The 13,649-nt window shown below is 35.8% G+C and overlaps 1 pseudogene; it reads left to right on the top strand.

The window, feature by feature from the left end:
* The first annotated feature begins 4,767 nt into the window (after positions 1–4,767).
* On the top strand, positions 4,768–11,126 carry LOC122305651 (annotated as a pseudogene).
* The last annotated feature ends 2,523 nt before the right edge of the window (positions 11,127–13,649 follow it).

Raw genomic sequence — 13,649 nt, forward strand, 5'->3', positions numbered from 1 at the left:
GCCAAAACAAAGTCAAGTTGAGTTAATGCAAGTTTGGCTTATTCAATATTCAAGCTAAATTTAGTATTTATGGACATCTTATTTATTAAATGCGCTGAGCTTATACCATTAGAGCAAGAGTACTTCATGAACGGCTTATTCATATGCAGCGCTATGATCTATTGTACCCTTAGATATTAGTGTTTTGCAACCTCATAAATCTAAAATCTTTAGGGGAGTATATATGGTATTAGTGTGTGTGACAGATATATATTTCCTGTTAGTAAAATACACAATAATATAATAAAAATTATAATAAAATTAACATTCAAATGAAACCAATTTAGATTAAGGTATGAAAATCTCGCTCTCTTTAAAGAAATTCAAGCCCTTTGCGGTATATAAAGTTTCAAATTAACTGGTGTAGTAGAACTCCTTTTGACTTGACTCTTCTAGGATACAACAGTCTAATTGATCATCGTATAACCTGAACCAACTCTGCATAAATGGTAGTGTCCAAAGCTCCACTCAAATAACACATTTCTATTTTCTGGAAAATCTCTCCAAACTATTCACACTTTTAACTCTCTTTTTTCTCAAAAGAAAAAACTCTACTTCGGTAGGTATAGAAAAATAACTATAGAAACTGAACTACTACACAGGACGCCACTTTCCCTTCAATTAAAAAAAGAAAAAAGTTGACTTTGTATACGAAGAAATTTTTGCAACGGGATGACAATTGAATGAAAAATAAAATAGCCCACGTTAATACTCGAAACTGAAAAAATAAAGCAGCTTCCCACCAACAGATATTTTAATAAGCCTTAACACACCAAACGGCTATAAGATCACCCTCTATATACGTACATGCATCCAAAAGAAGAGAAATAAAGATTGAATTAGGGAAGTAAATGTAATAATTTCTTAAACAAAAATGTTATTAATAAATACTATTTATTAAAAAAAATACCAACATTTTTTCACTATTTTTTAATAATAAAAAATAATATAAATAAGAGAGATACTTCTAGACATAAAAATATCATTATGTATAATGAAGGTGTGCTTTGCATTGAACCCCTCAATTAGTGAAATAATAACATTTAATCCAGAGTCAGTAGTAGTCTCAGACTTGAACTACGACTGCTTAAGAGAAATAAAGAATTATGATTCACACATAATAACCCAGGTTTTGACATGAGCTTTATTAGCTAACACATTACAACCTTGTGCTAATCCTGATTTAATGAATGTATTTAAGAATAAACTCAATTCTCATAGAGAGAGGCCCCACTCCCACACTCACATAGGTGAAATCTGGTAAGGGTGCTCCTGTAATTCTTACATCCTACTCATATGAGCTATAGAATCTCATTAAGAGTTTTTTCAAAAACTCATCCTCCAAAACATTACAAGATACATGCACATATACATAAGAATAAGAAATCAAATAAATAGTACATTTCTTATGACCATCATATGATTTTTTTTTTTCCATTAAACCTGGTTCTCAGGATCTCTGGTCTCCAGGTTAGGTATCCTCATACATGACTCTTGAATTATGAGTTTTAATCTCATTCCACTCGATGTATTCCAGACACTTTCTCTTGTCAAAGCCTTGATTAGTGGATCTGCAAAATTATTACAAGATTTAACATAATCCACGTTAATAACACTATTAGTCAAATAAGATTTCACAGTACTATATTTTCATACTCATGAATCTGGATTTACCATTATAAATATGGTTTTGCACTCATCAATTATAGCAGTACCATCACAAATGAATTAACATGGGAGGAGCTGATTTTCCCACAAGGGAATCTCATATAATAAATATTTCAACCAATTTGCTTCCTTATCAATTTGCTTCCTTATTAGAGTAAAAAACAGCTCAACTTCCATAGTTAACTTTGCAAAAATACGGCAGCCAACCAGCATTAAAGCAATAGGCATTACAATTCTAAAACGGCTTAAAACAATAATAATACATGCATTCACATTCACCGCAGAAAGGCTTTCGGTAATATAAGGCACTGATTCCAAAATTAATATCATATATGTTTAAAACAAACTGGCAACAAATATAATAGGTGTGTAAGTAATTTTATATACAAATGTAAAGTGTATAAATGTCGTGTAATTATTTTGAAAAATAATAAGATTAATTAATATTAAAAATTAATTTTTTTCATATGAATCTCATCTTTTATTTAATTTTTTTCAAATGATTATACGATAAATATACAATTTACAATTGTAAATATTTTTTTTCAAATGTAAAACCGTTTGGAAAAATTTTTCCCGTTCATCTAAAGCACTGAACGTGTACTTGACAGTTACACCAACAAATTAATAAGATCCAGCTTTGCTCCCAAAAACTCAATGAAAAGAAAACTAAAGAGAATTAAAGACGCTGGGGCAAAAATCTTCTAAAAACTTGAGCCCCACTAATTTTTGGGTTTAAAGAGAAATTTTCTTTTCATAAAAAAATGCACCTTATTAATTAAAAATCACTTTATTTCCAAAAAAAATTATGGACTACTATTTTTTTTTTTCCCTTTCATCTCTAAGAAAGACAAAAGCAGTAATTTTATGGATAATTTCCAATTTGGTATTTCTCAACATTTTTATGAGGTCATTTTGTAGTTTTTGCTTGTCTATAAACTTCACATTAAAAAAAAAAAAAAATCATTTGTTAGTTTGGGAATTAATCATAAATTACTCAATTGCAACATATCTACCATTGATATGACATAAGCGTGCATGCCAAAATTTAACAAAGAAAGCATATAAATAGAAACATCTTATGTTTTATTTTCAATATTCAATTTAAACATTCCATCCATCACAAACACAGTCATTGTCTACAAAAATTCTATTTTTCATCATAACATATTGATCAGATTCAATAATTTGTCTGAAACGTCCCGCTTTGTTGAGTAAAAAACTTGACATCAAATTCTTCTTCATAGACAATATATAAAGCACATCTTTTAGTGTCAATATACGTCCAAATGTGAATTTCAGCTCAACCTCACCACTCTCAACAACTTTGGTTTTACTTAAATCGCCAAGCATAATTGTTTTTCTCTTCTACAAAGGGAGTATAATTTTTTAACGAATTTTTATTATAGTAGACATGCCTATTGGCATTGGAATCTACCCACCATCCTTCAACAAATGCATGAAGCAACTTAAAGTCTGTAAGCATTACTATAAATGGTTCCTTAGTTACGTTAACCTGGGGATTATTTTCTTGCTTCAAAAACTTGTAAAGGGGTCCTTGGTTCTTAATCATTTGGCTTGGAAAGCCTTTTTGTGAGTTCTACTAAATTTAAAAAAAAAAAAAAATCTTTGTTGCTTCATATAACAATTTCTTGAATTGTAACATTTGGGCAAGACATAATTTTCATAAAATAAATTTACCTTTGTCGTGAGAACGTATGAAACATTCAAAAGACTTAGGTAGAAGAGCACATTGCACTTTCATCTCTTGAAATAGACTTCCTTGAAACTGAAGGACTTGTTGAGATCTCTTACGCTTTATGCTCATTTTTTGTATTGTAGGCTTCATTTGAATCTCTTTAAAATTGTTAGTGAAATACATAATAATATAATAAAAATTATAATAAAATTAAAATTCAAACGAAACTAGTTTGGACTGAGACACAAAAATATCAATATCTTTAAGGAGATTCAAGCCCTCTATGGTATATAAAGTCTCAAATTAACCGATGTAGTACTACTTCTCTTGACTTGACTCCTCCACGATACAACAGCCCAACTGATCGTGGTATAATCTGAACCAACTCTACACAAGTAGTTAAGTTCAAAACTCCACTCAAAGAACACCTTTCTATTGTTAGGAAAATCTCTCCAAAATATCCACACTTTTAACTTCCTCCTTTTTCTCAAAAGGAAAAACTCTACTTTGGTACTTATAAAAAAATAATTCTAGAAAATGATCTACTACACAGGACACCAATCTCCCTTCAATTTAAATAATAATAATAATAATAATAATAATAATAATAATAATAATAATAATAATAATAAAATAAATAAATAAATTGACTTTGTATACGAAGAAAGTTTTGCAACAGAATGACAATTGAATGAAAAATAAAATAGCCAACGTTAATACTCTAAACTGAAAAAAATAAAGCAGCTTCCCACCAAAAGATATTTTCATAAGCATTAACACACCAAACGGCTAAACGGCTATAAGATCACCTTCTATATACGTACGTACATGCATCCAAAAGAAGAGAAATAAAGACTGAATTAAGGAAGTAACGGTAATAATCTCTTAAATAAAAAGTTATTAATAAATACTATTTATTGAAAAATACCAACCTTTCCATTAATAAATGAAGATATGAAAGAGAGATTGGATGGAGTTACAATTAACAATTAGTGAAATTATAATGGTTAATTATACCTAGAATATTCTTCTCTAAGAATCAAAACATGTCAAATCATTAGGGTTAAACATAATCTTAATCAATAAATAAAGATAGTAAAGCCAAGATTTCTACTCGATGATTACTATGTAATGTGTTGCTAATAGACACTTTTCTAGCCGATGATTACAAGGTAATGTGTGATTATTGTTCCTAGTTTTTGACGAATTGGCATGATTCATCCAAAATGATCTTAAACGACATGCAATCGTCTTTTTCTTGAGGGAAAGGTCCACCAAAACCAGACGTCATAGAAGCTATTTAAGAACAAGAGGAAAAGAAAAGAAAAGAAAATAAAATAAAGCGATAGCCTGCATTCGACCTGCATGGCAAGTCTCATCTCCCATATGGATCACTCCATCATCTTTGTAATTCTAGCATTCTCAATTGGCTGCAAGGCATATGGTAGTCTAGTGGAGAAGAAGAGTAGTCCCCTCTCCATATTCGGAGACTCCACTGTGGATCCTGGCAATAATAACCACATCAACACCATTCCTGAGAACCGAGCTAATTACAAGCCATACGGACAGAATGGCCACTTTGCAGAACCTACAGGGCGTTTTTCTGATGGCCGTGTTATTGTAGATTTCATAGGTAATCCTGTTTCTCTTTTGTTTCATTGATATATAACAAGAGATGGGAAGTCGTGAAAAAGGCCACGAAATTTCACTGGACTACCATTTTTGCTGCGCATAATATAAGCCAATTTAATGGGCTGCTTCCAATAATATCACTAGAAGCTAACATTCCCATTCAATATTTCATCTCCAACCACTCTAGCTTTATCTTCAACTCCCCATAAGCCTGGATTTCATATGTTTTAATGATTTCCTGTCCAACAAAAGAAAGAAACAAAATAGATGCAGAAATGATTACTAGACCATCTTGTAGTGGATAAAAACAACATGGTTCTCCAAGAACTTTCGAACCTTTTTGTCTCAATCTTTTATTTACAGATAAGCTAACATGCTTAGTTATCCTTCCTAATACAGCTGAATATGCAACGTTGCCAAGCATTCCTCCATTTTTGCAACCCTCAGCTGAATTCTTCAACGGTGTTAACTTTGCCTCCGGTGGGGCTGGAGTGCTCCCAAAAACCAATCAAGGACTGGTAACAAATTCACTCTAGTGTCCTTTTTTTTTTCTTTTTTTTTTTTTTTTTTTTTTTTTTTTTTTTTTTTTTTTTTTTTAAATTTGTTTTGTTACCAAAAATCTGGGTTTTGTTCCTTATATTATATGTGAGAGATCATTGTCATCCATGGACTTCCTAATCAGTGGAAATGATGTTGTTATTAGGTGATAGTGTTGCGCCTCTGGCCTGTCTAAAAATCACACAAGACGATAGAGAGACAATATTTAAGTGGTTCGGCAACTTGCCTATCTCCACTGAAGCGGAAACTCAATATTTTCAATATGTTTCTACAAAATTACAAACACTCATAAACAACTCTTTATCTCTCAAAATGACCCTCTATTCTGAGTTTCCCTAGAACCTATATTTCGCCCACAACCCTGCCTTGACTCTCACCTCAGTGAGGATGATATTCATCTTCAGTAAATGATCTCCTCTTATAGGAGAAGCCATGGGGGACAAAACTCTCACACTTCTTGACCAAGAGGAAGCTTTCAATTGGTGCAGCCATTTTGGTCAATATTTGCTGTCAAGGACTTTCGGTGGATGAGTGGGTGGCTGCAACTTCGAGTGACATTTCACACTTGGGGGGTTTCCAACAATCACCCCCTCCACCCAAGTGTGCCATGCTAGGATGCTACAAACGGTTGCATCCTTCAAATGATTGCATTCCCTCATTGGAATGCTTGTTAGCCATGGGAGATTTCCATTATCAAATGCATCTGCAGGTACGTCTTCAAATGGATGTCCAGATGCTTCTCCAAATGCATCTTCAAATGCATCAGCATCATCTACATCCATGGACCTTGTAAGGGATTTTCTTCAGAAGAGATTTACAAGTGCTTTACTACACAATCTCAACTCTCTAGGATTCTTCTTTCGCTCGAGTCCATGAGTTCGCACTCATGCACACCTTGAGCGAACTGAGCTTCGCTCAAGCCACAGTCGAGGGAACAATCTGTCTGGTACTTTTACAGCTTTCAAAACCAAGCTCCATAATCCTACAATCACACCAATCTCCAACTTGGAGACTGGTTCTCAACATGCTAGCCTCTATCTCTAGCATAATCCCTTATCATCTTTACAATTTTATAGCTCATGTCTTCAAGTTAGAAGACTAACTAAAGTGATGCATAACTTTAGTTCATCACGTACATTGCATTTAATCAACATATCTATATAGGGCAACACATCTCCCACTGCACTGGGAATCAATGGTCTCGCATGGACCTTGACACATATCAGAGAACCTGTTGCTGAGGTCTCCATCTCTGACCCGGGCGATTGACTCCACATCCCGTTGCTAACATATCCTATCTTCAGTCGATGTGCCCATCTTTTATGCAGTCTCTGATAATTTCGACTTGCATAATCTCCATTCTTGCAAGATTTTCTTCATACCGTAGTTCACTACCTTCATTCAGCAGGATACAGTTTAAGATAGTAACCACCATGGAGGTCTGATCGTCTTGGTGTTTATGTGATTATCAACTTTAGGTGTAGATATCCCTAGAACATCTGACATTTTGTTCCCATCTCTCACACCTTTGTTTCATATCGTGGTTTAGGGAGATTTCTTCAAGTTTAGATGAGGAAAAGTAAAACTCAGTTCCTTTAACTTCCTCATCTAATTCACACGACCATTACCATGATCCATGACCAATGAATCATTCGTGACCTTCCATGCCTTTTTGAGAAAACACTACTGAATGACTGCTGTCTTCAAGCTGTCTTTAATAGCATTGTGCACTGCAAGAAATGCAATGCCATGTATTTCTTCAGTCACCATATTCACAGCATCATTCTCAGTTTTCTCCTAATTTTAGCAGTCTCTTGTGGCCTGTCTTGCCACAATTTCTAGCGAGTCATCTGTTATCCAGATCTTGACTTGCCTCTGCCCTTACTATCAACATTCAAGACCAACAACTCGAGATCTTGCCAGAATCTCTTCTGCGCACCTCTTCATCTAGGATAAGATCTCTTACATTAAGAAACTTCAACTTCATTTTCTTTGTAGAATTACTCTTCTGCCTTTTCTGAAGTTGAACTGTTTCTTCATCCGCACTTTGTTATTTGCAACTGGTTTTTCAAAGAAAGCCACAATGAGATTCGTTGCGGTTCTCCTCTTAATAACATTATGCTCCATGAGTTGTATGACTGCAAAAACCTGCTGATATAACAAGTTAATCAGTATCGTCCAATGATCTGAAGTTTACTCCTCAAACTTCACCATCCCAATTGGCTTAAATCAAGCCCAAACCAACTGAGTTTGGCAACATTGGACTCCAACTAGCTGACATCAAGCTCAAAACCAATGAGTCTGGCACGACTCTAACTAGCTGAGATCAAGCCCAAAACAAATGAGTCCATCACGACTACAACTGGCTGCGATTAAGCCCTAAACAAATGAGTCCATCATGACTCCAACTGGTTGCGATCAAGCCCAAAACAAATAAGTCCATCACGACTCCAACTAGCTGCGATCAAACCCACAACTGATCTGAAGTATGAACGGTCCAGATCATTAGTATCAATGGCGAATCTCAACATTCCCACCATACGGATGAGTCTGGAATGATCTAAATAGTTTTTCAGCACTATTTGACCATCGCAATTGAACTCTAACTGGCATAGATCTAGCCCAAAATGATCTACAACTATCGACGGTTCAGATTGAAAGTACCGATGGCGAATCTCAACATTCCCACTGTACGGATGAGTCCGGAATGATCCAAATAGTTGGTTAGTACTATTTGATCATTACAATTGGACTCCAAATGGCATAGATCAAGCCTAAAATGATCTACAACTCATGAACAGTTCAGATCTAAAGTACCGATGGTGAATCTCAATATTCTCACCGTATGGATGAGTTCGGAATGATCTAAATAGTTAGAAAGCACAATTTGATCGTTAAAATTGGACTTCAAATGGCTTAGATCTTAGATCTAGCCCAAAATGATCTACAACTATCGATGGTTCAGATCGAAAGTACTGATGGCGAATCTTAACATTCCCACCATACGGATGAGTCTGAATGATCCAAATAGTTGGTTAGCACTATTTGATCATCGCAATTGGACTCTAAATGGCATAGATCAAGCCCAAAATGATCTGCAACTCATGAATAGTTCAGATCTAAAGTACCAATGGCGAATCTCAATATTCTCACTGTATGGATGAGTCTGAAATGATCCAAATAGTTAAAAAGCACAATTTGATCGTTAAAATTGGACTCCGAATGGCTTAGATCTAGCCCAAAATCGATCTGCGAGTTTTGGACGGTTCAGATTAGTGTTCTGCTACAGTGGTGCGTGGGAGAGCGTGCCAGAGCGTGGGGGCGCGTGGGAGAGTGTCTCCCACATGTCTTCTTCCTCCAGCCGTGGGGGCACGTTTTTCCCACTCGTCTTCTTCGTCTGATGCGATTTAAGCACGTCTGTGCACTCTCTGACTTCTAGGGGCGCGTACGGGCCCCTCCGGCATCCGTTTTTTATACCGTTTGGGGCAATGGATTCGTCTTGATGTGAGGAACATCATTGTGTGGTCAAAAGTTGATTTCAATCAACTTGATTTTTCTAGACAGCGTAAACCAAAGCTCTGATATCAATTGTTGCGCCTCTGGCCTGTTCAAAAATCACACAAGACGATAGAGAGACAATATTTAAGTAGTTTGGCAACTTGCCTACCTCCACTGAAGCGGAAACTCAATATTTTCAATATGTTTATACAAAATTACAAACACTCATAAATAATTCTCTATCTCTCAAAATGGCCCTCTGTTCTGGGTTTCCCCAGAACCTATATTTCATCCACAGCTCTGCCTTGATCTCTCACCGCAGTGAGGATGATATTCATCTTCAGCAAATGATCTTCTCTTATAGGAGAAGCCATGGGAGACAAAACTCCCACACTTCTTGACCAAGAGGAAGCTTTCAATCGGTGCAGTCATTTTGGTCAATATTTGCTGCCAGGGACTTTCGGTGGATGAGTGGGTGGCCGCAACTTCAAGTGACATTTCACACTTGGGGGGTTTCCAATAGATAGATCTTCAGACACAGGTGAAATGTTTCGAGGAGGTTCAAAAATAATTGAAAGAAAAGTTAGCAGATGCCAGAGCAAGGGAGATTGTCTCAGAAGCTGTTTATTTCATTAGTATTGGAAGCAATGATTACATGGGTGGCTATCTAGGCAATCCAAAAATGCAGGAAAATTATAACCCAGAACAATATATTGGGATGGTCATTGGGAACTTGACTCAGGCAATCCAAGTAAGCCTTTTTTCCTTCAGGAAGATTTTAAGGCAGCAGCAACTGTATAGGTGTCCTTTGTTTTCTAACTTATTTGAGGTTTCTTACTGCATATATCTATGAATCATTCAGGTGCTGTATGAGAAAGGAGCAAGAAAATTTGGGTTTCTGAGCTTGTCTCCACTAGGTTGCTTGCCAGCGCCTAGAGCTCATAACCCAAAGGCTAACGATGGTGGATGCTTTGAAGATGCATGTGCACTTGCACAAGCACATAATAATGCTTTAAAAGCTGTTCTGGCAAGCTTTGAGAATCTACTGAGGGGATTCAAGTATTGCAACTCCAACTTCTATGATTGGCTCCATGATAGAATAATTAACCCCTCAAAATATGGTTAGCGTGTTGTACCTTCCCAATTGCAGGACTAATTCATTAAAAAATACAAACACCATAAGAGCATAAAAAATTTGCATGATAGTTCTATCTCTAGAAATGATACTTTTTAAATGATACTTTTTACCTTAAATTTTATCAGTTCTAATGGCACTTATTGATGGGACACATTTAACAATGATTTATTATGTATCACATCAGCATGTATGACTGTGAATGAAAAAATATAAAATGAAGAATGACAATTCTTTTCTATCTCACAAAAGGATCATGAAATTTGCCATCAAGTAATGCACAACTCATGAATATCTCATATTTGTCCTCACAATGATGATCCTCTTTAATGTATAGCCAAGCACAAAAACTGCAAAGAGTAGTGTAAGAGATCAAACATCTAATGAAACTTGTCACAAACTTTTGATATGTGAAGGTTTCAAGGATGGAGTGAATGGTTGCTGTGGAACCGGACCATATGGAGGCATCTTAACCTGTGGAGGCACAAAGGATGTCCCAGATTACGAGTTATGTGACAATGTAGGAGATTACGTGTGGTGGGATTCTTCCCATCCAACAGAGAAAATCCATGAAGAATCTGCAAAGGCTCTCTGGAATGGACCCTCTTCTGATGTGGGGTCGTACAACCTGCAAGAACTTTTCCTTGGCAAGGAGGCGCTGACTATTGCTAATGAAGTTGATGACCCCATTAGTATCAGCCAGCAATTCAGCTACTAGAGTTGGGATTGCTTGGATACAGCTCAGGGTGTGGAAAGCTCGCAATCTCTTTTGAATAAAAAAGTAGAGACTACTATTAAAAAATAATCTCTTTTCCTTCTAACTCTATGATCCTGTTTTCTTTCTACCACGACCTGGAATTCTAGTTTTGGAGAATAATGTATATGCTTTTGATTCTCTATTTCTCATCTTTTTATATTTTCTTTCCTAAATTATTAAAATAAGATATATTATTCTCAATTTCCCAATGTCTAAAACGTTGTAATCTGAAAATATAGATATTAAATGAGTAACTATTAAATATTCTAAAAATATAGATATATGAACTAAGAGTGCTACCTACCCATGCGGGGGCAAGGTTGACCCTTCCCTGCATTCTACCCCGCATGGGTAGGATGGGGTTCTCACCCCCACACCCCGACCTTGGGATGCGGGATCGGGGGCAAGGTGGATGCCCACTCCAATAGTGTTTATGACCCACTAGGTCCAAAAAATATTCTTGAGTCCAAAAGTGAACAAAAATACATTTCTAACCCAAATTGTAAATTTAGATTTGTAAATATGATCATAATTTAAAAACTAATAACATATATTTATAAATATAAATATATTTATATAAAATATATATATAAATATTGGGGCGGGGGCAAGGCGAGGCCATGCTAGGGCCAGCCTGCTCTATTCCCCCGCTGGGATTTCTCCCCCTGCCCCCACCCTAATATGAACTCTCCTCCTCTTGTACTTTTTCTCTATGCTTACACTTTTTAAAACAAATGATGATTTAAAATGGTAGTTAAGTAGAAGTTATCCATAGGCCCATAAACTACTAAGCTAGCTTGATAAGTCACTCATGCAACTCAGCTAAAATAGCCATGACCCTATCTAAAAATTGGAGCACTAAAGTGATAAGCTCCTCCTCGTCACTTTGTGGCCTAATCAACCTCCTCCAAGTAATCCTCTTCTGACTTTCCACATCCTGAATCATGATCTACCATTTCGGGAGGGAATGGTTGTTGAGATTACCAAGTGAGATTTGATTACAAATCTCAGCGAAGTAACAACTAACTTAAACTAGCAATATACACATACATGCCTGACAGTAAAAAGACATGAATGATGACATAAACATGAATGAGAGTGACATGACTTGACAAATAGCATGACATGGGTTAACATGAATTTAATTGACATGTACTGTAACTTACATTAATTGAAAACTGAATGTGAATTGAACTGACATAAATTGAACATGAAACTAAAAATGAAACTGAACATAAACTTGAAATCTTGTTCAACAATAAACTAATTATTTAAGAATGAAATGTGCATACTACACAAGTCTCCTTAAGTCGTGTGCCTCTGTCAGTACCGCATCACATCATAGGTATCTGCACCAGCTATGAGTAAGTTAATATACGCATCATACCATATGTATTTGCACCTACTGTGAGTACGTAATGTATGCAACCCATCTTTTACCATGTTGAGACACTCTTTGATCATGTTTCCAGGTTTTTTGTATCTGAAACATACTCCATATTTGTAACAGCATTCTCTAACGTGAAGTTTGCCGCACTTCACGCACTGTGCATTGGAAGACATCATCTACCTTCCCATCGCTACTCCTTTACCCTTCCCTGGAATAGAAAATTGCCTTTTCTTCTCGGCACTACCGCTTGTAGAAAATGACATGACCTTCTTTAGTTCAGAATTGATCCAAGCGACCAAACCTCTCTACTCTACCTCTACTATCCCACCAATATTTACCAACTCTTTGTAGTTCTCAATTCTAAGACAAGCCACTTGGCTACAAAACCTTATTTGAAGTCCTCTTTGGAACTTCTGTGCTTGCATCTTTTCCGTAGAAATCATGTGAGGTGTGAACCTCCCTAACCCCATGAATCTAACAACCTACTATTCCACAGTTAAGCTACCTTGTGACGGAGACACACTCCTGCGCCTTTTATTGTTTAACAAAATTAGGAAAGAATTTGTTGTAAAACTCCTCCTTAAATCTTCTCCAAGTCAAAGTAGCTAGGGTTCCCAGCTCCCTTGTTAGAAGCTCATTCCGTATATCCTATCAAATGCAACTTCTCCTTGAAAAAGGTACCCAATGTAAAGTACTTGATGGCCCTCTGTGCATCCACAAATCTCATATGTCTTTTCGAGATCGATAATCCACTTTTTTGCCCTCAAGGGCCCTTCGTTACTGGAAAAGTTTGGATAATGATGAACCAGAAACTTTTCGTAGGAACAACCACTAACTTCTGGTCTAGGTACATGCACTTGCCATTATTGCTAATGTCTAAGCATGTAACACCCCGGTCCTGAAAGTCTGAAGAGTTAACTCTTACTACTGAATATCAAATCCAATATCACAACTATAAAATCTGGAAAAAAAAATAAAAACAAAAATAACTCTAAAAAAGTTTATTTATTTGCTCAACCCAAATATCCATGTTCCTCCACAAAAATACTAACCAAAACCCTTAAAAACATATAATAACAATTCTACAAAGACTCGAATTTTCCATAACTTGATGTACCAAAATAACCGCCAATGGTAAACAAACCTACAAAATATGACCCTCAAAAAATACTTGTATCCTTGGCACTTATTTATATATTATCATCGAAGTTTTCCAAAGCTTCCTACTCATGTTCTCTAGTTGAACCATAAAAAATATTTGAAAAATGTTATG

Source organism: Carya illinoinensis, chromosome 3, assembly GCF_018687715.1.
Source record: "Carya illinoinensis cultivar Pawnee chromosome 3, C.illinoinensisPawnee_v1, whole genome shotgun sequence".
Classification (NCBI taxonomy): Eukaryota; Viridiplantae; Streptophyta; class Magnoliopsida; order Fagales; family Juglandaceae; genus Carya; species Carya illinoinensis.